At 43.7% G+C, this 20,427-nt stretch overlaps 1 protein-coding gene across 1 annotated transcript in view; it reads right to left on the bottom strand.

Annotated features, from left to right (window-relative positions):
• Positions 1-2,759: 2,759 nt before the first annotated feature.
• The window catches only part of LOC133345638 (janus kinase and microtubule-interacting protein 3-like), a 245,526-nt gene continuing 227,858 nt past the window's right edge, over positions 2,760-20,427 (bottom strand). Inside the window, 1 exon segment of the mRNA XM_061556581.1 lies at positions 2,760-7,223. The gene's annotated coding sequence lies outside the window, so the exon portion shown is untranslated.

Here is a 20,427-nt window from a genome sequence, read left to right on the forward strand (position 1 = left end):
GTTTCGTTTCTCCAATGTAGCAATCACCACAAATGCAACTCAATTTGTAGACTCCAGGATACTGTAAGTCAGGAACGACATCCTTCACAGATGGAATCAAATCACGGATTTTATGCACTGTACTGAATCGGACTTGGATCTTATGTTTGTTTAGAATTTTGGAGATATTTTTGGTCACGCCTGCTATGTATGGCAACGTGATAGTTTTGGTCGGAGTTTCATGAAAAAAATCGGATCGTTTTAAGTGAGACATTCATCCAGCAGTGTTGCTGACAAGATAATTTGAAAGTATTATTTATGTTGGTGCTTTCATATGTAGCTAACCGTGCTACTTAGAGGTGAGAATATGGATGCACGCTTTCTTAAATATATACAAACCACTAATTGTCCGCCAAATATGTAGATAATCGCTATTTTATGAATCGCCAAACATGTCCTCGATGTTAAAGAATTCGTATCACGTGGTGAAACAAATTCTTTGCCGTGACTCCTTCACTTCAATCGGCTTCTCATACCCGACTCCAGATGGCACTCTGTTGTGGCTTGTGGATTCGCCGCATGTCAATAATCAAGTCGATTTGTAATTTTGCTGCCATTTGGACGATTAAGTGAAAAAAGCTAAATTCAAATTTTCTGGCTTTTTCGTCGAATCATTGATGAAATGTCTGAGTCAATTTGCGTGAATTCTAAAGTTCCAATGCAAGTTTTCAATGGTAATGGCCTCGTGACCCTACACTGGCATTAGCCTTGTGCCTTAATAGTTTTGACATCAACCGACTACATTTACAGGAGTGTTACGGGACCTCTAATGGGACTCTCCATCCCGACAGCCTTTACCACTGGTCCAGAGGTATTGAACCACGGTCTCCGCTAAATCACACAGACCAAACATTTCCGCTGCATCAGCGGCACTCAACTTAAATTCAGCCACGCGGCCGCAATTGCGTTACCGTCTTAAATGGGCATGGCCTTCTTTAGCAAAAGCAGTGAATGTAATTTTGTTTTAGTGCACCACGCACCGATGTAAACGAATGGAATTGGACCATCGAAAAGAGATGAAAAGGCCCAACATTTAAGCGCACGTCAACGCCAACACTGACGTCACTGAAGGTTTGACTTTGGTCTTGCGAAGTGCGCCACTTAGTTTGGGTAAATGTGTCAGCCACGCGTTGTTCCCCCCACACAGAACATGTCCTGCTGCAAATCATTATCAGAAATAATATGAAATGTTTAGGCATGCACAATGTCATGCGGAAGAAATGTACTTTTAGAAAGTAGAATATGTGTTTTTTCATTACCGGTATACAACATGTAAAAGAGCACCCATTCTTAAGTCTTAAATATTATATCTCAACACGATCTTGTCTCAGCCAGAGGACAATTACTTACTCATTACCATTGCAAAGCCACAAACTGTTACATTACATTACAGTTCTACATTCAAGCACCATACATTCATATTCACATCCCACAATAAATGCAAATCATTAAAGTGTCGATGATTTATCTTCTGTTCCACGAAATATATTTTTAATGACTGCTTGCTCATCGGATTTAAAAATAAATGTACATTATAATTACGAATAATTTGATTGCTCTTGCATGTCGGAGATGTTTAATTCATCGGCCAAGGCAGTCGATTGGCAGGGCGCGTTTAGCGTGGTAAAGCGTGGGTACGGCCACCTTTTCAAAGACGTCTGGTTAGCATGGAAGAGTAGGCCAAATATCCTAGAGGGGCTCTTCTAGACATCCCTCTCGTGGAGGCGCCTCTACCAGCAGTGTCAAGAGCAAATTATTTCAGGGCTGCACCCTCGCCGTTAATTAGGCAAAAAAATGTGTCAAAACACTTCGAAATGTGTTTAACTATTAACAACTTGTTGACTACATGTACTGAAATAGAGGGAAGGTAAGAGTGACCAAGATATGGACATCTATCTCAATATTCAGTGCATCTTCCATGACGTGTGAGTGTGACATTACATCTGCCTTGAGGCTGGTGTCGGACACCGTATCTTTGTTGAAATGAAAAAAAAATATCTACTACGAATATGATTTTGATTCTTGCTAGCTCAGTTGTTATCGGCCTACTTAATATTTTCCACCGAAAGGCAGTTCATGTTGATTTTCTTTTACTAAATAGCTGCTTTGCTACTGAACATTGACAGGAAACCACCTTTCCGCCCAACCATAAATGATGACAAATATATTGGTTGAAATATAAGTCCTCAGCGTAATGTTTTTTTTGAAGTGCTAACTTTAACAAAACATCGGAAGCAAAAGCTATTCCACTCAGCCTCGTAGACTGTCGTGGCCAGGTGCTGTTAGCGACCACATACAGAACTCCAATCACCCGCCTTTGTCTCCGCAGCTATTCACACATCTCACAAGGTACAGGTACTCGTCCACTTACAAACGAGTTAGGTTCCAGAGGTCTGTTTGTAAGTTCAACTTTACTCCTGTCGATTCCAAACATTTTTCGATTTAAAGCTTTCGTGACCGCAGGGATTCATATTTTTGGTTCTTTCGGTAAAGTCACGTAGAAGGGAAATAATAAAATAATAAAACATAATAAAATTCTCACGACGTTTTGGCCACAACGCAAGCAGCCGTCCACAGGTGAAGAAACAGAGCTGTCGGAAAGACAGCATCCTCCTCCCACCCAGCTTAAAATACGCTGCCAAGCTTAGCAGTGTTCATTAGGATGCTGTCTTTCCGACAGCTCTGTTCTTCACATGAGGACGGCTGCTTGCATTGTGGGCGAAACGTCGTGAGAATTATATTTATTATGTTTTATTTTTATTATTTTATTATTTCCCTTCAACGTGACTTTACCGAAAGAACCAATAATGATTCCAAACATGTTGTACGGCACGTACACTAAACACGGGGAATGGATTTAAAACTTTAATAATCTCCTGCAGATGTAGATGCCACTGGTTCTTCATGTTCCGCAGATGTAGATGCCACCACTGCCATCTATTTCGCGGAGCGGTTGAACTTACGACTCTCGGTCCGAGCAGGCAACTGGACATACGAACAGGTTTGTTCCTATCCCTGATAGGGCTTATGTCGAATGTTCGTAAGTGGAGGAGTCCTGTACTGTATTTAATGGTCTTCTTGGTTCTTTCAGCTTGTACGATTGCCACTGGTGTCCATGTACAACACTCGTGCACAATTTGTAATGCATCCAATTGCCGAACTTTAAATGTCCTTTAAATGCTTTAGTGAACAGTTAGAAATGGCCTCTATTTCTCCAAATACGTTTTAAATGACCAGCATCACCGTGGAACTGAACAAAACCATCTGTGAAGAATAACGTAACATTTTTACGTGGTTTTTGAGGTTCCAGTTCATTTGTATTTTATATTCTCCAGTAACAAAATAATTACATTTAATAAGAAATGTGACAATCTGTGGAAACCTTGGGCAAGTGGTATTCACGGCTAAAAGAGTAAAATGGGGAAATGTATAAACATTTGAAAAAAGAACCAGCAATAGAAACTAATTTTCAGAAATAACACGTAATAATACCAGCATTTAGGGCTTCACAGCTGCATTCCATAATGTACTGTATATCAAAAACTAAAGAATGTACACTTGATCATTTTTAAAATAACAAGGCATTTCATATTGGAAGTGGCATTTCAAATACATTACACCAAAGGATTAAGGAACAAAATAAAATGCAAATATGAACGTGAAATAACCATTTATCCAAAATGTAGGGATAAAAAACTGCATTTACCCTTCATTGCAAAGTAAAAAAAATCTATATTTATGAGCTCTTTATTGGACTCTTGATGGGGTTGTAAAAACTGGCATTTGGAAATAAAAATATAGGATGATTTTGCAGGGAATTAAATTGACAGAGAGCACTCATGCCATTATCTGTAAACGTGTGCTGATCATTTCACATATAAACTATGATTGGGTGTGCGATTGAAACCCACATCAACCCTCAACATCAGGATGAAATGTAATTAAATTGAACGCAGATTTTGAAGTGCATACTTACATGCCATTCAAAAACTGTTCCATTGGTTCGACGTTAACTTTCCAAATGAGTAATTTATACTTTTCGCTTGCGCCAGAAATCCCAGCTAATAGATACAAAGCCGAAGCCGACAAATTCTCATTAGTGCCTCCCAGAACCTTAGATGGATACATTCTCATGTCACGTCATGTATTTAATTTGTTCTTTTCAAGCGGAAAGGTTCTTTTGTTTTTTTGCTCTATTGTAACACGCACTCACCCCCAAATTATGCTTCATTAAGAAGCTAAAGAGACTCCACCGAGTCCCCCTTTCATCGTTATGCTTAGCTCTACTGTTTGAGCATCATTCACCTGAAAAGAATGACAATTACTACTTTACCATAAACCTCTGTGGCAAGCAAGAGAAATGGATAATGGATTCCCAGACCTTCTCAAATATGTATCGACGGCATTATTAGGCGCGCGTACGGGAGGCTGATTTTATACAAAAGGGAGGCTCAATGGAAAAAAACCAATCATTTCCCGCAGAGATGGCACGAGGAATGTTGAATATGCCTCGCCTTGTACAAGCTCAACATGGACAACCGTGGTCCTAGGCGGAGATGCGTAAAAGAGCAGGTTTATCCTGTGGCGTCTCGGAAACACCGAGACTGACAAAAAAAGATCAACTCTGCTCGTCTTGAAGGGATCATCGGCCTCAAAGGAATTCACTCGAGCACCGTCCTCAGCCATTATAATATCAGCGTGGGACAGAAGACACGTGTTAGCATTTGCTCGTGTTTGACACTTGTTAGCACGTGTGTGTGCGCGTGTGTGCGCGCGCAGACGTCCAGCCTGCTAATAGCACATTTCGCATAGTCCCAGTTGTATCAGTGGCATCTTTGCCTTTTGTTCGTGTCTGGGTGTGTGTACACGCACCAGCGTGAACATCGCCTAATGGGATTTTATACGTGTGACTGATGCATCGATTTGAGATTTTTGACAAACACATTAAAGAATGAACGTAAGAAGACATTGACACATGGATGATTAATATAACAGGAGGCTCTTTTGAATAATCTTCCCTGTTTACATATAGAGAAATTATTTTTTTACCATGTTTATCTGCTTATCCGAAGCTTCTTCTACACATGTAGAAATGTTAATAATAAAAATAGCGGATAAAACACAATGGCTGCAGGAAAACTACACATTGCGCAACTTGGGAACCAAGGCTATGGTAATTAAATTTACATCATTTTTACTTATGTCAAGAGATTAAACATGAACTGTTCTGCAACTCTGCACTGAGTGACTTAGAGGGGTAGCGAATTTCCATTTAAAATAGCACAAGTGGTGTTTTAAAATCAACATATTAATGTGAATCTGCATAACATTATAGTATTAATCGTATCAAAATACTTGGGGAAAAACTGTCAGTTAAACCTCGATTATACTCAGAGCCAATTGCATTATAACAACAAAATATGACGACGGTAAGACTACTTTTGTGGAAATTTAACCAAAATGCACTTTTGTCTCATGCAGGTATAGCAGCTTCCATTCCGTGTCTTGTCGTTTGTGGTCATGTGATCAGAAGGCTGCTATGAAACAAGAACGGTGATATTTACCAAAGGCCCACAATTGTGGTTGTTTCTTTAATGGTCGTTTCAGATCACATTCAGAACATGCATTTCTTAGTCGAATGCTTCACGAGGCCTAGTTCAAGCGTACTCGGATTCACATTTGCCCAGATCACGTGGTTCCTTGCTTAGAGATAGTCAAAACAATTCCATATGAAATAGAAATATATTTATGCAGCCACAATGGCAACGTATCAAATAATGCACTCCGTTGCGTGGAACAGTTAAGGCTGTAAGGGTTCGTTGAATAACAGTCTGATTCTTAGCCACCAACCTTGGAAATTATGGAATTGAAGCTTTGAAAAGATACTGGCTTAAAAGGACAAGGACGAACGTCAAGCCTTTCCAAGGCCCACTGGTTGCTAAGGACAAAGCCCCCTTGCAGTAGGCCACAGCTGAGAGCACCCGTGTATAGATGCGTTCTAAATGTTGACGCTAAAGCTCTGCTTCGTGTGCTGCCCTATTCACTAACTGCTTGCGTTCCAGTTTTCTGGAGTTTGCTTGTACTGAGTAAGCTGTCAGAAGCGAGTAATGTGCTACGACTAAGCTGCATCTTACACTTTTCATAACGCTTCACGCAGTGTGTGAAACTGCACGTGTGTGCCCTTTATAGACAACTTAAGATTACCATTTAGCTATTTAGTTTTTTTAACAGGGCTATGACAATTCCATGGTCTGTTCTTGGTTTGTGTTGTTAATTTGTCGGGCATTGTTTAATTCCGTGAATATGCAATGCATGCTGTTTAGAGATGTGTGTTTTGTGCATAAAGTAGGGATTTAGATACATGTATTATGTACAGTATTCTATATAAAATTACCTGTAATTGAATTTCAATATTAAAAATATGCGTGTGTATAGAGATATAGGCCAATGTTGTAAAATGCACCATTCATGACATTGATCTTTCTAATGCAAACCAACGCTATGATTGTATTAAACCAGACTGACTTAATTACTGCGCAATCTAGCATGAAAACTGTTCAATAAAATAATACTTCTCCTAAGACATAAATCCAGAGACTTCTAAAAGTTCACATATATCCCAAATGAGAAAAAAACATGCCTACACGGTAACGTTTTCGTTTTTACAGGCAGATATAAATATAAAACGCTTTCGAAATGGAACGTTTAAAACGCGGTGTGTCTGATAGGCACACGGCCAGAAGAAAGACATCAGATCCCAAGTAAAATATGAAACTATATAAAAACGTTTTGTTATTATTTTACTAGGTAAGGCCCACTGAGTTACATAGCTCATTTTCAGAAGTGACCTGGCCACAAATGATAGCTCAACAAAGTAGCTTATCATGGGGCCATTTATCGCAGACAAGTTCTCTAAACGTACGTTCCTAAATGTGGAGAGAGAAACCGGAGGACTCGGAGAGAAACCCACGCGACCAACGGGGACAGAGACACGCAAACTCCAAATATACAACAGTCAGGCTCGAACCCAGGACTTCCTGCGGATACCAGGCGAGGGAGTTTTCACATCTTGTGATTTAGAGGACACGACAACCACTTTGACACTCGCGGCTGTTGACGGACGATCTCTCCGGAGGACGCTGTCATGGGCTCGGATTTTTACGGTCCTTGCTTCGGAATCGGTTCTGCAACAGACGCGTACACATTCACGACACATTGACGGTGAGATTTTTTGACTTTCAACATTCCACGGTCTTGACGAATCAGCAGAAGAAACACACACACATGGTTCGCACAATTGTATACAATCCCCCCCCCCCCGCCCCACCGACAATAACAAGAGCAGAAACAGGGAGAAATTAAACACACACTCACCAAGTTGTACATTGATTCTACCTCGTGGGCCTCTGTACTGTGCTGTGAAGAAAGGCCATTGCCCGAAACGTCGTCTATGAGAAATGTTTCCTTTTTAAGGAGGCGTTATTGACAAATGTGTTGAGCTTTTTTTTATACCAAGAACTGGGTTCAGTAAACAAGATTGAACGTGGAGGTTTTATTACACTGATACAATACCCATTAACAGTGGCACCAAATTAACTCCTTTTGTATCTGTAGTCAAGTTTAGTCAACTTTGAATGACCCAAGACACATAATGGTCAACCACTGCTAACAGCTGTGCACTATCGACCCAAATTACCATGTTCCATTTGGAGACATGGACCGGGTAACATCCATTAAATTCAAAACCCCTTTATTATCCCGCGTGAGTACGAGAGAGACCAATGAAATTGCACGATCACTTTTGCAAAGAGAGGCATCAGAAGACGCGAATAAAAGCGACTGTTCAGCTTTAAATACAAATTTCCCAGGAACTATATCGGTGACGTGGTGCCGAAGCACAGACTGAACACACTTCACCACCTTTTTTATGAACAAAGACTGCCCTTGTCTGATATATGAACACCATCGGCTAACATTTCCACGTGTCTCTGTGCTGCATGACCATCGCTTTCGATGACCAAGAAAATGTTTGTAGGTGGAATTCTTGATAAATCGTGAGCAATGGAAAGATGATATTGAGTGTTAATTTACTAATAGGGGGAGTAGGAACGGCACACCTCTTTGCAGTGAGTAATGTGAGCTGTTTAGATTTCGGGAAAAAACAAAAACATTCTCACGATGTTGATGCTATAAAGCTGCCATTGCACAAAGCTTGGTTTAAACAAGATGCTCGCAGAGATCGCAAACCTGGCTGGGGCTTTTTCAGTTCAGAAGAAAAAATGCGTTAATGATTTCACTAATATCAATTGTAAGCGCTGGCTTTTGCACATCACATCAAATGAGCAAAACTGAGCATTTCACTTTGATCTCCGCACGAGAGCAGCATCTGAATTATCCGACATCTGAAGATTCTAAATTCTGATCTGCAGGCATTAACGGCCAGCGCTGTACCCGGATCTCACAGAGGAATTGTAGATTATTGCTGAGCAAGTGATCGCGGTGTCAATTGCCGCATCGCGCCGCGGAGAAAAGGACTTTCTCTCTCCTGCTTTCACCCATGATCATTATGCCAGTTGTGCTACTGGCAGAGGAGGGAGTGAGCGGTGGCTCACGCTTGGCTTGCTGCCGACTGCTGGGCTGAAAGGCTGGCAGGGCGCCGTGGTAGTGTTCCGTGGTGATTGTGGCGAGTGTCTCGCGCACGACGGCTTGACAGATGGCGAGAAGGCGAAACGCCCCTGTGACTAATGGCGACTTGCGTGAAAGGAGCAGCGGCAGGGTGACTCGTCGGCTTTAGTCGCACGCGCTAAAGGAGCAGCAGATGTTTTAGCCCGCTTGTTTCTCATAATGAAGGCCTGTTATAAATAAACGCGCAAGTAACGCGTGCGTGCGTGCGTGTGCAATGGTGTAAATTAGTGTAACCCCGATGTTCAGCGGAGGAGGTGGGGAGGAGGCACCACAAAACCCAGCAAACAGAGTGATTTCGAGGCACGGCTACCATCCGTGGTGCGTGACATCAATTTCAGACGCAAAAAGCCCCTTTCACCAACTTGCACTGGCAAAACTTGGTGAAGTATGGTCAATTCCCTCCCATGACCGAAATTTGTGCTGGGAGGAGGCCTTCTTCCAGAAGTGCATTGACAAAGGGCTGTGAATTATTGATGCTTAAAATGTTTTAATGTATTCTTTATCCACTGCACGACATGAACGCGATGTTTCCAACTCACCACTTGATAACCACAGACTCGTATGTATACAGATATAGAATCTTATTCACGTCTCGCCTGCTCACTGGGTTATGACCCTATCCTTTTAAAAGTGGAGCTGTGCCATCTGGCTGCGCGGGACAAAGCCCTTGAAAGGAGGGGTGTTGAGTGACACATCGTTCCCCCAAAACTGGTCGGTTGGTGGGTGACTTTTGGTGTCCGAACATCTGCGGTGGCACTTCTCTGCATATATTCAAGACCCGAACAGGAGGATTTCTCCACAACCCTGGCTGTCGCCTGATGATGCTGGTTGTAATCACCGGCAAAATGTCACGGGACCCGGATTGTAAATGTTGTGGCTTTACTCTCCAATGCACCGATCTGCTGAACTTGTAACGAATTGGCACGTGTTGTTTATGTGACAAACCTTACTAATTGACTGTGTTAGGTTGTGGCGGGTTTTAACGGCGCATTTATATTTAGGCGATCTAGCCCAAAACACCTCTATTATGGATGCAACTTAATGTTGGATGTCTCTGCAGCCAGAGACGTCCACGTATAGGCTGGCAATTTAGCAGCGCCATTGCAAGAGTTCAACTCCCATGAAGCTTAGAGCGCTGAATGGAGTTCAAAATAACCCACGAACACCTTGTGAAAGACGAAATGCAGAAGATTCCTGGGTTTGATCTTCCACGTAGCTCATGGTCCATCCGAAACCGCATCCGCGCACAAACCGTGCAGATGCGGATGCCTGATGCACAAATTGTCATCGAGACCATGCAACACATACCGACGCAATTCCAGATCCACAAATACGAAGGAGACATCACAGCGATACCACTCCGCTGCTCCGAGCGCGATGATCTGGCTTGTCCACCTCAATGTGAAATTTTAGTTGTTGCTCTGCATCTACATCAGCAATACCAAAGAAGAAGATTGAAAGAGCAATTTTGGTCAGTTAGGCGTGGACCCACCTTTTTAGTGAGTATATATTGGGGCTGACACCAGCACACGATGGCAGTGGCGTGACTGACATACCCCACCAGATGCTCAATGTTAGTCTCGGGAAACCAAGTAGAATCCCAAGCCAGGTTCAGATTCCAATTGAGCCTGTCGTTACGCACGGCCAAGATTTGGCCCTGGTTTGTGAGCACTATAGCGCACTGTGTCCACCGATGTGTCCCCCCCCCCCCCCCCCCCCCCCACTGCTGTTCCTCCTATCAAGTTACGCACATTGACATACGTAATAACACTTCAGAGCTGGGTTATATTAAGTGATCACTGCCCAAACAATTTCAAGTCTGATTGCGCAACTGATCACATTTTAACAGGAAAATAGTTGGGGGAGGGGGGAGATCTGTCCTCCGTTCCCACGTGCGACGCTGGACGGGAGGTGATGGGTGGGGCTTGATGACGTCGTTGGTGTCACCAGGCGCGTCACGCTGGCCTTGGTTTTGTGGGGGGTTTCCCGCCTTCGAGAGGCTGGATGCAAGGGGCGGAGGTCACTTTTTAAAGGGGCCGAGTGGTGGACCATGGAAAGTAGCCAAATATAATGCTTTGGTTGATTATAATGAATAATTATCAATTATACAGTAGTTAAGACGTCTTAACTGCTGAATTGCCCCAGCTTCAAGTATATATGCTACATAAGACTAAAGCAACAGGTAAATCTGAAAAGTAAATAAAATGTCGTTGATAGCATTATGGTTATTTTTTATTCGTGTATCTTTTAAACAAGACTGCTACGGATCATATGCTCTTCCCCGAGTCTCATCGGCAAGGTGAGGTCTCATAAATCAATGCCGGTGGATACCCTGACACGGGCAGAAGTCACTCACACGCAACGAGAGGCTAAGAAAACAGAGCTGTGGTCATGAGAAGCAAATGCTTGAACAAACTGAGGCGTGGCTCGACTTTGTCAACGCCCTGCCTACTCATTTCCAAGGCCCCTTTTATTGCAACGTGTCACAAAATAGCTTCACATCCACACTCGTTCAACGCGTTAAAGAAACTCAACGGCTTAAAAAGTGGTCAGACTTACATACTTTAGCTTTGGCTAAATACTCCCCCCCATGATTGATATCAACGGGGTCTCACTTGGGTCACACAAAATATGCTAAATTGAACAAAACCTACGACAATGTTTTTTTTAAATTCTGTTAGTATACGTGAGGCATGATCAATCCACTGCTGACGCCAACGCTCATGGAGTAGCAATCCACCAAGCACCTGCCCACCGTGGATGTCCTCTCAGGCGCGTGCCCTCCCTCGGCTGCCCCCCTCTCGTTATTCTCGACAAATATATAAAGACAAAAAAATGTTTTACCAGGTAAGGTCGACTGCGCTGTATAGCTCTTTTTCAGACGCGGCATGGCGACAAATGATAGCTAAACAAAGCGGCTTATCGCGTGGACATTTAAAGCAGCCAAATAAACGATACGTGTGTTGATTCTGAACGTGGAGAGAAAAACAGGAGGACCCGGAAAAAAATCTACGTGACTACGGGGAGAGAGAGAGACGCACTCTAAATATACAGCAGGCATCAGGGTCGGGATCGAATCCATGACCTGCTGCATACCCGGTGAGGGAATTAACATCCCGCCACTGCAGCGCACCTGTATGAAAGTGTTACCATTATGCCGTGAACCGCTTGTTGAATTGCTTTGCTATAAATTGATCTGATGAAGGGTGACAAACTTCATTCTGGAAAAGGTGGACGTTTTGCGCAGCGGTCGTGTGACGATGTCACTGATTCTTTTTTTGCCGCAGAAGAAGCGGGACACCACTCGTTCAACTTCCATGGCGATGGCGCCAATTAGATTACAAAAAAATTAGGCGTTCAACTATGCAGCCCTCACTGTAAATGGCGAAGAAGAAGAAGAAGAGAAAGACACACAGCCATTAGAAGCAGCAGACCCATTTTGGAATAGAGCCTGGCAAGGAGACACATGGGCACTACAGAGTTGTCTTTGCGACAGAAAATACTAAAGAAAATGTATTTATTATGTTGAGGGTGGTTTAGGGATTTATGATACAGTACTCATAAAGGGTTTGCGCACATTTTATAATGTAAACTACTGCTCCATTGATTGCATTACTGCATTGTCAAATTACGTGAGCTGGGGGGAGTGATGGCACAGCAGTTAGCGCACTGTGCGATGAACTGTGGCAAAGCATTTTTCGTGTTCCTGGCCACGGCTAACATCCTTGGCCTCTCTCTTCACCAGCCCACATTGAGCAGTGGTGGTGAAGTATGATCAAGAAATCCCTCACCCATCGTCCTGGGGTGTATCGGAAAACAGGCTCTAAGTTATCACTGTTACATGACCTATAAAGTGTGCCGATACATTTCTGGACCTTTGCTTTGAGACCGGTTGTTAAAGCTGCCATATGGGGTACATTTCAACTGTTATATCCATCCGTGCGAAGCTGGCGCCTACAAATCGACTTGCAATAAACAGTGCACGCACAAACACATATATATCAATGCAATAAAGCAATTTGTGAATAAAACCTTGCGGACATTTAGATTCATGAAGGAGGCCTGAAATAGGATTAACATTTGTGTTTGTTAAAAAAATAATTTTAAGTGTGCAGGGAATGTAAGGGGGATGGGGCGGTCAACTCGGTCTACGCGCGAAGGGCCCTCCAAGCGCCCTCGTAATCCCCGATGTTCTGTGCAGACGCCACTCCTATTATGGAGAGGCACCCGTTAGGGCCATCAGTCACGCGCCTCCAGTGTTGACACTAAACATGCTTCACCTGGGGTTTTTGCAACGTTTAAATTAACAGCTTGTCCGATGACTCGACCGTTTTCTTAATGCCATTCTCACACACTTTCAGGATTTTGATTTTATTTTTGTGCGAAAATGTTTTTCTCTCTCCAGAATTTGGAAAGGCTAATCGCGAGAGCGTGATGTCGGTAGCTAATATGGCATAATTATTTGCTTCTCTAAGAAAGAAAACAAAATGAGGTTTTGAAGACCAGACAATGAACACTGAAAATTATACATCGGCCTTTTCATCTCAATAGTTCGTTTTTGTGGACAATAACTCAATGCATTACTGGGCTAAATTGTGGTAATTATGAGGCTAATTTCCATTTCACACACATCTAAAGGTCAGTACCAATGAGTTGGTCAAAGTGAACCTCAAAAACCACCAGAAATTCAACAACAGATAACATAGCACATGCTGGAGAAAAATAAAGAAATGTTTAAATCGTTGAACATCAGGGCAGTGAAAACCTATTTCTAAACTACTGCCACACGTTCGAAAAACGTTATGACTGCCTCTTGTACATTGTGAACTGTATACGTTATGTGTACACATTTAACAAGATTAGAGCCCATTTCAATTCCTCCACATTCTTTTTTCAAATGAGGTTTGATCGTTGACAGTGAATCGCTGACTTTTTCTTTCCTTATCTCACAATTTGAATCGTTCATGCCATGACGCTGGGACACAAGGGGGCCTAACTTTGCGAAAAAATGTGAAGCCTCGACTCCGATCGTTGCGCGAACGAGAGACAGCGCTGACTCACGGACGCCACTCGGCGTTCGTGGAGATTGTGTCCCGTCAGATCCACACGAGAAGTTCACGCACAGCAGAGCTACGCGAACTGCATCGTGAAATAAATGCGGCCTAATTTTCATTGTTAGCCCTGCTGCGTTTCCCTTTTAGCACGCACGTTGGCCTCTGGAATGAAATTCACACCGCTCTTCCTCTGAGCGTCATGTAACACGGACAACACACAACATGCTTGATTATGTGTGTGGGCGAATCAGGATCATGCTTAAAAACACACACACACGGTCCACCAGAGACCAAATCACATAGCCTGAGCCAATAAACCATCCAATTAATATACCACTACTGCCGGAGGCAGATTATGAATCCTTAATTTGATCCTTCTAATAAAGTCTGTCTCAGCGTATGTCTGTTCGTGCTAATTTAGAGATTTAAAAAGCTAGGTTGTACACGGGGCAACGATGGACAAATACAGCTCCGCTCTGCTCGAGGGTTCTTCGTCAGTCGCAGAGTAGAACTGAACTGTTCATATACGCAGCTGCCTGCTCTCAAAATAACAAAAGAAATCCTGCATAACCCACTCGACATTCTCCATCCACAGATACATGTACATGCCCAGTATTTTACGTAGCGTAAATGTTGTACACAGTACCCACATATACAATATATTGACTCTATGAGCCTTTACCAAATGTAGTGAATCCCAGGGACGTAAGATACATGGATGACTGTCACCGGATGAAGGCCAATGATTCGCTGCTTAGGGAGAGTTTATTTTTGGGCCCTTTACCAGTTTCCATGCAAACAGTCCAGTGTAACGACAAGGTGTGTGCTGAGCGAGCCACAGTTGTTAGTAGCCTTCTTACTTATTCCTACAAAAAAAAATCGATGCGCTAAAACTTTGCTTGGTGAAATAATATGTTTCGCGTTGCTGCTCCACGCTGCGGCAATACTCTTGCCACGCATATTCAGCTTGGTTCCCTCCGTTCACCTCCGTTACCCTCTTTATTTCGCGATTAAAGCAAAACACAGCGCTCACTTGCACCCTAACGTCTTCTGGCGCCTCTTGCTCCCATAATGTATGCACTGGTGTTTTTTTATTTGAGTGTTTTTATGTCACTCTTAGGCTAAAATATAGAGCTTACGCACAACCTGTACCGAACTTTTTCATATTCCACAACTTGAGCGACCGTTAGATCCCTCGTTTGCTAGTTGAGCAACATTACTTACCCTAACCTGTTCTCTGCAATATTGATGTTTTTGTCTCTGTTTTGTTGTTGCTGTTGTGCTCACGCACCGCCTGAAAAATATCCGGGCAACTGGATAAACAGCATCATCCGTACAACAAATCAATGCAACTTATTACAAGGAGGCATTACATGGGAGCCTCTTCAGCTAAGTTTTTCGAATGATCGGTTGAAGACAGTGATTATGGCGATCCTGTTAGTGCTACATCGTCACCATAGGCACCAGTACAAAATGGAAATATGGAAGAAGTAGAGAACTTTGTGGAGCTATGAATGTGCACACCACAGAATGTTGGGGGGCAATGGGTTAAACGCGCCGTGATGATTTGAGCTGAAGCTGCACATTTGGGTGTTACGGTGAGATTTCCACATGTTGCTCCATGAATGAAGGGGATTGTACGAGTGAGATGAAGAGATGTCTGGCATTAACAGGGTGGATTTTGTGAGACTATATGCATCACTTTAGAACAGAACAGAGGCCAACATTATTACTAGGGAGTTGTTTTTGTTGTTGTCGGTTTGTAACTTCCCACTACTAGGCCAAGACCTCCCACATTTCATTACGTTCCCTATGTTACCCAGTTGCTCCCGTGTGTGTGCGTGAGGCTGGAGTAATGTTTCGCAAAAAAACATGTTTACCTTTGAATAACGGTATATGTGTATGTACGTTGAACTTATTTTGCACCGGAAGTAGCCAACCGTGGCTATAGGAATGCCATGGGCAGGACAGGTCAAGCAATATACTGTAGAGGTGCACATTGAAGCGTGCCAGGAGAGTACAGTAATGTAGAATTAATTAAGAAATGGCAGTTGCAAAGGAAGGTGGTAGACGTGTAATAAACGAAGGACAAGCTATCGAGCGAGCCACTGGAGTGGAACCAAGGGGTTTAGGTCTGAGGGAAAGAACTAAAACCAGGCGGTGAAAAAACTCCAAGAGCAAAAACTTTAGAGACAACACGTCCCCAACTGTGGGACATTTTGAGGATTTGGTAGAAGGAATTGGATTGGCTCTGATGACCTCTTGAAGGTTAAGATTGTTTGCTGTTTGGCGCTATTTAGATGAAATCCTCAAAATTAGCATTGCCTGAAATAAATGCTACACAAAACTGGTTGACATTTTTAGTGCAGTCATTGGTGACTGCACTGAGATCACAGAAATTGCTACACTTAATCCCAGGAGGATTCAAACACGCGATGGCTATGGTGTTGGTTCGGTATTCTTACATGCGCATCAAACCCCTGAGCTGCCCAGTCATCAACAGAAGACATGTTTATGCACTTAACTTCATATATAACTCCATAGAGCAGTATGTACATGAACATAGGATGCAATTAAAATCTATTGATGGCTGTCTGACAAACAACCCCCCAAAATTAAATTTGTGTAAATCAGATGATTTAGAACAAAGTTGTCCATATGGATCACATCTTGGATTCAGAGAAGACTTAGCAGATCTGCCAAAGGTCAACAAAAGTGACTCCAGTCACGCAGAAGCTGAGGGCTGGATTTGACATCCGAATGCAATCGTGCACCGATTATAACACCATCTGCGGAACAGGACCTGTCGCCCATGGGCTGAGTTGTATGTTGAACTTTTTTCGCACCGTACGTAGGCAACCGTGCTAATCGGAGGTGCGGTGGTGAAGGACAAACAAACTAAATACTACAACATGCAGTTACCAAGAAATACGTTTTCAATCTAGATATAAAAGTGCATAGCTCCAGTGGCTTGCTAAAATCGGGAGGAGCGTTCCAGACGGCCGAATGAGCGCATCCGAAAGCGTGCGACGTGGCGACTGTATTTCTTCTATGGCTAGCCAAAAGCCGCTGCGAGGATAACCGGAGTTTGCGTGATGGTTTATGCTCCTTCGCAAGATTAGCGAGGTATTGTGGTTCACTTGTGGTAAGCACTTTGTGTGTAATGAGTGGCATTGGAGTAATGACGTTGTCACAGCCCAGAGCTAGGAGCCCATTAAAGGTGTGGCACGGCACATCCAGCAGAGAGATGAATGTGCTTCATAAGGCATTTTAAAAGCCTATGGCAGTGTCATACGAGATTGCGAAATCTTCTTAATGCCCTATGGATTATATTGCCACCTAAGTCTGCTCCTATGAGGCGAGGAAAGCAAGGACAATGCTGATTTTGTTATTCTGATGATAACTACTTTATCCATCTGTTGGTCTCTCACTACGTCTTGCTATCTCTGTCTCTGTAACTCCTCTCGTCTGTTCCATATTGTTTCCATTCCCCTCTTTTTAATACACTCGCCTAATTCCACCGGTCTAACACTCAAGCCACACCTTAATATATGTAAGTTACGTGTGTACCGGGGCACTTGGATCTGCAAGTTATTGGCTGACAAACCGCTCCGATAGCAAGGCCGGTCACTCTCTAGGGTATGAAACGTGACTAAACATTAAGTCACCAAATTTGGTGTGGTGATGGCTTTCGACGCGTTAATCCGCCGGCCTTAAATGAGCGGACGTGAATTAGCCAGAGCGAGGACACATTCCTTGGCATGCCCCCTTAGTGGCTGGCAGATCACAAAAAAATGCTCCTTCAGTAAGTACATTTTATAAACGTGCAACTCTTATAACCTAGGTTATCGCGAATGTGCCTTCACAGGTGGAACTGCCCAATAAACTAAATGGGCAGATTGTGTGTGTACATACTAGATTGTGGCTTATAATCCTCAGACGAAGCAAAACCAAGTTCCCCATCTTGTTTAAACGACACTCCTCCAACATATGACTGACTCTCGGTCTGACGCATCGACATTCGATAGTGTTAGCAATAGACGACCTTTATTTCATACTTCATACCATGTGTCCGGAATGGCTAGGACACATCATAATCATGATCATCATTATTCCTCCAAGTCTGGAAAAATAATAATCACTTGCTCAGGATGTACCACTTGGTGTTTGCCTGAAAGATGCCCGCAATCTTCTGCCTTGCCTCTGTAATTCTCTGCTCTAAATAAGTGCCACTGCCTGGTGAGCGAGCACAGTGTGGGCACGGCGGTGGCTATGAGATGTTAACTACATCGCCTCGTATGCAGGTTGTTGTGGGTTCAATTCCGACCATGACGCCTATATATTTGGAGTTTGCGTGTCTCTCTCCCTGTAGTTGTGTGGATTTTTCTCCGTGGCCTCTGGTTATTTTCTCCACATTTAGAATCGACATCACGCGTTTAGAGTATTTCGCTGCTAGCCACTTTGTTCAGCTATCATTTGTGGCCAGGTCGCTTCTGAAAAAGAGCTAGATAGCTCAGTATGTGTGGTTAATGCAGTTGATACCTTACAAAAGGTATCTGGTGTTTGAACATCTTAACGCCTCCTGTTTTATTGGCAGAAAGGGTAAAACCTATTCTTATTTTTCATCACTGTGGAGCCTGTGCTTCGTAAAGGATTGCATTCCCGTACGATCGTCGTTACCACGCATCACGTTTGGTGGTGTTGCCTCTTTGACCAAGGACTTCTGCCCCCACGTAACTGTCCTGCAGAGAGGGATTTTTTTTACCAAAAAAAAAGGACCACAGCACAAAGCTGTTAAAAGTCGTATGAATGAACGCCCCTTTGATCAACCCTCATACACAATGCCGCCTTGTAAATGTCACGATGCCCCTGCTGAGGCAAGAAAAAACAACGTATTGTTATTAAAGCTACAAATATTAATTATATTACATAAGCTGTCAGAGTGTAGAAGTTAGAAGCACACTGTGCTTCCAGTCCGGAGGTCGCCGGTTCGATCTCCTGGCACGGTAGCTGAATAGATGGTGCAAGCTTCTTAAATCCCCCTCCTCTGTCCACCCAGCAGTATAAACAAGTTGGCCGCAGTTAGATTGGCTGATCTCGTAGTGGCGGGATAAAGTGTGGGTGCTCCCACCTCTACCAAAATATCTGGCCAGCGTGAAAGAGTAGACCAAATACCCTCTACTAGGGGCTCTCTAGAGCCCCCTCAAGTGGAGACCGGCAGCAGTGTGGGTGTGTGGAGCAAGGTGCATTGTTTGCCTGACGGCCCTTTGATTGGTGTAGACCAGGGGTCGGCAACCTACGGCTCCGGAGCCGCATGCGGCTCTTTACGGGCTGCTTCTTGACAATATGTACGTATGTACAGTATGTACTCAGATGCATTGCGGCTCTTGAAATACTGAATTTTGTACCGAATTGGAAAGAAATGGCTCTTCTTGTTATTTTGGTTGCCGACCCCTGGTGTAGACCTACTGCCGGTGTCGTTGTTTTCCCCTACATTAACATTAGCTGCCCCGCCCATGCTGCTGACACACTTGGGCTACGCCCATCTTTAAACCTTTAGAAACAGGTTGCCTTTAGAGGCTTGACCCCCTTTCCTGATGACGACTGCTCGTGTTGCGATAGAAACGTCGAAGTAAATTTTTTTAAAAAATTGAACCTATCTACGTGACTTTACCGAAATACCCAAAGAAGATGAATTCTTGCAGTCACGAAAGCTTTCAGTCACGATTTTCCTGTAGTTATCTGTTTATCATCACAGTTTTTCTCATGTGAACATCAACATGGGCGTTAAGCAGTACTGTATATCATAGAATGTGATTTATTCAAATATTTAAGGAAGGTAAGCTAATATTCAGGCGAGCAAATTTAGAAATGAACTACTGTCATTTAGTAGGGCTAATATATTTTCACAATAATAATAAACAAGCACGTAATATTACTTATACAAGCTATACAATTTTTTTCCCCATTGAAAATAATGTGCGTGGTGGTTAATTTGGAGCTCTTAAGATGCTTAGGTCAAGCGCTGAAAGGCTGCAGGTGGCCTGGCCAAATGCCTTGGGGGCAGATGCCCTCTTCCTCAACCTAACAGCCCCACGCTCTCTCCATGGCACGTGCAAAGACAAAGACCCCCCGTATAGCCTTAACAGACTGTTGTGTCAAGTACTGTTGGCGAGTAGCACCTACAAAGGCCGGCACGGCACACGAGGGGGGTGGGCCAGCACCACGCGCGGTCGCCTTTGTCTTCCCAGTGGCGATGTTTACACATTTGAGGTTGAGTCGACCTAGGGGAGGCACAGGACCGGTTCGGATAATTGGCACTGGGTGCTGCTGGCCGTGAGCGGGAATCAAACTCGGGTCGCAGGGGTTCGTAGCGCAGCGTGGTGCTAAGCACTGCACTACCGCTCACCACAATGTTTCACGCCCTGTCACACACGCAAACACACGTCCTGTCACACACACAGAAACACACGCCCTGTCACACACACACAGGGCCTGGTCCCCCCCCCCCCCCCGCTCAGCCCATCAAAGTATTCCCGTTCCAGTCTCCCATCTGCTGGGCTTCTCAAAAAAGCCTTCACAGGGAGTTGAGAGAGCTCTCGTAGGCATCTGCAGGACACCGCTGACCACTAAACGAGGGGGATATCGT

The sequence above is a fragment of the Lethenteron reissneri genome, chromosome 22, assembly GCF_015708825.2.
Source record: "Lethenteron reissneri isolate LAM-NWPU_2019-01 chromosome 22, ASM1570882v1, whole genome shotgun sequence".
Classification (NCBI taxonomy): domain Eukaryota; kingdom Metazoa; phylum Chordata; class Hyperoartia; order Petromyzontiformes; family Petromyzontidae; genus Lethenteron; species Lethenteron reissneri.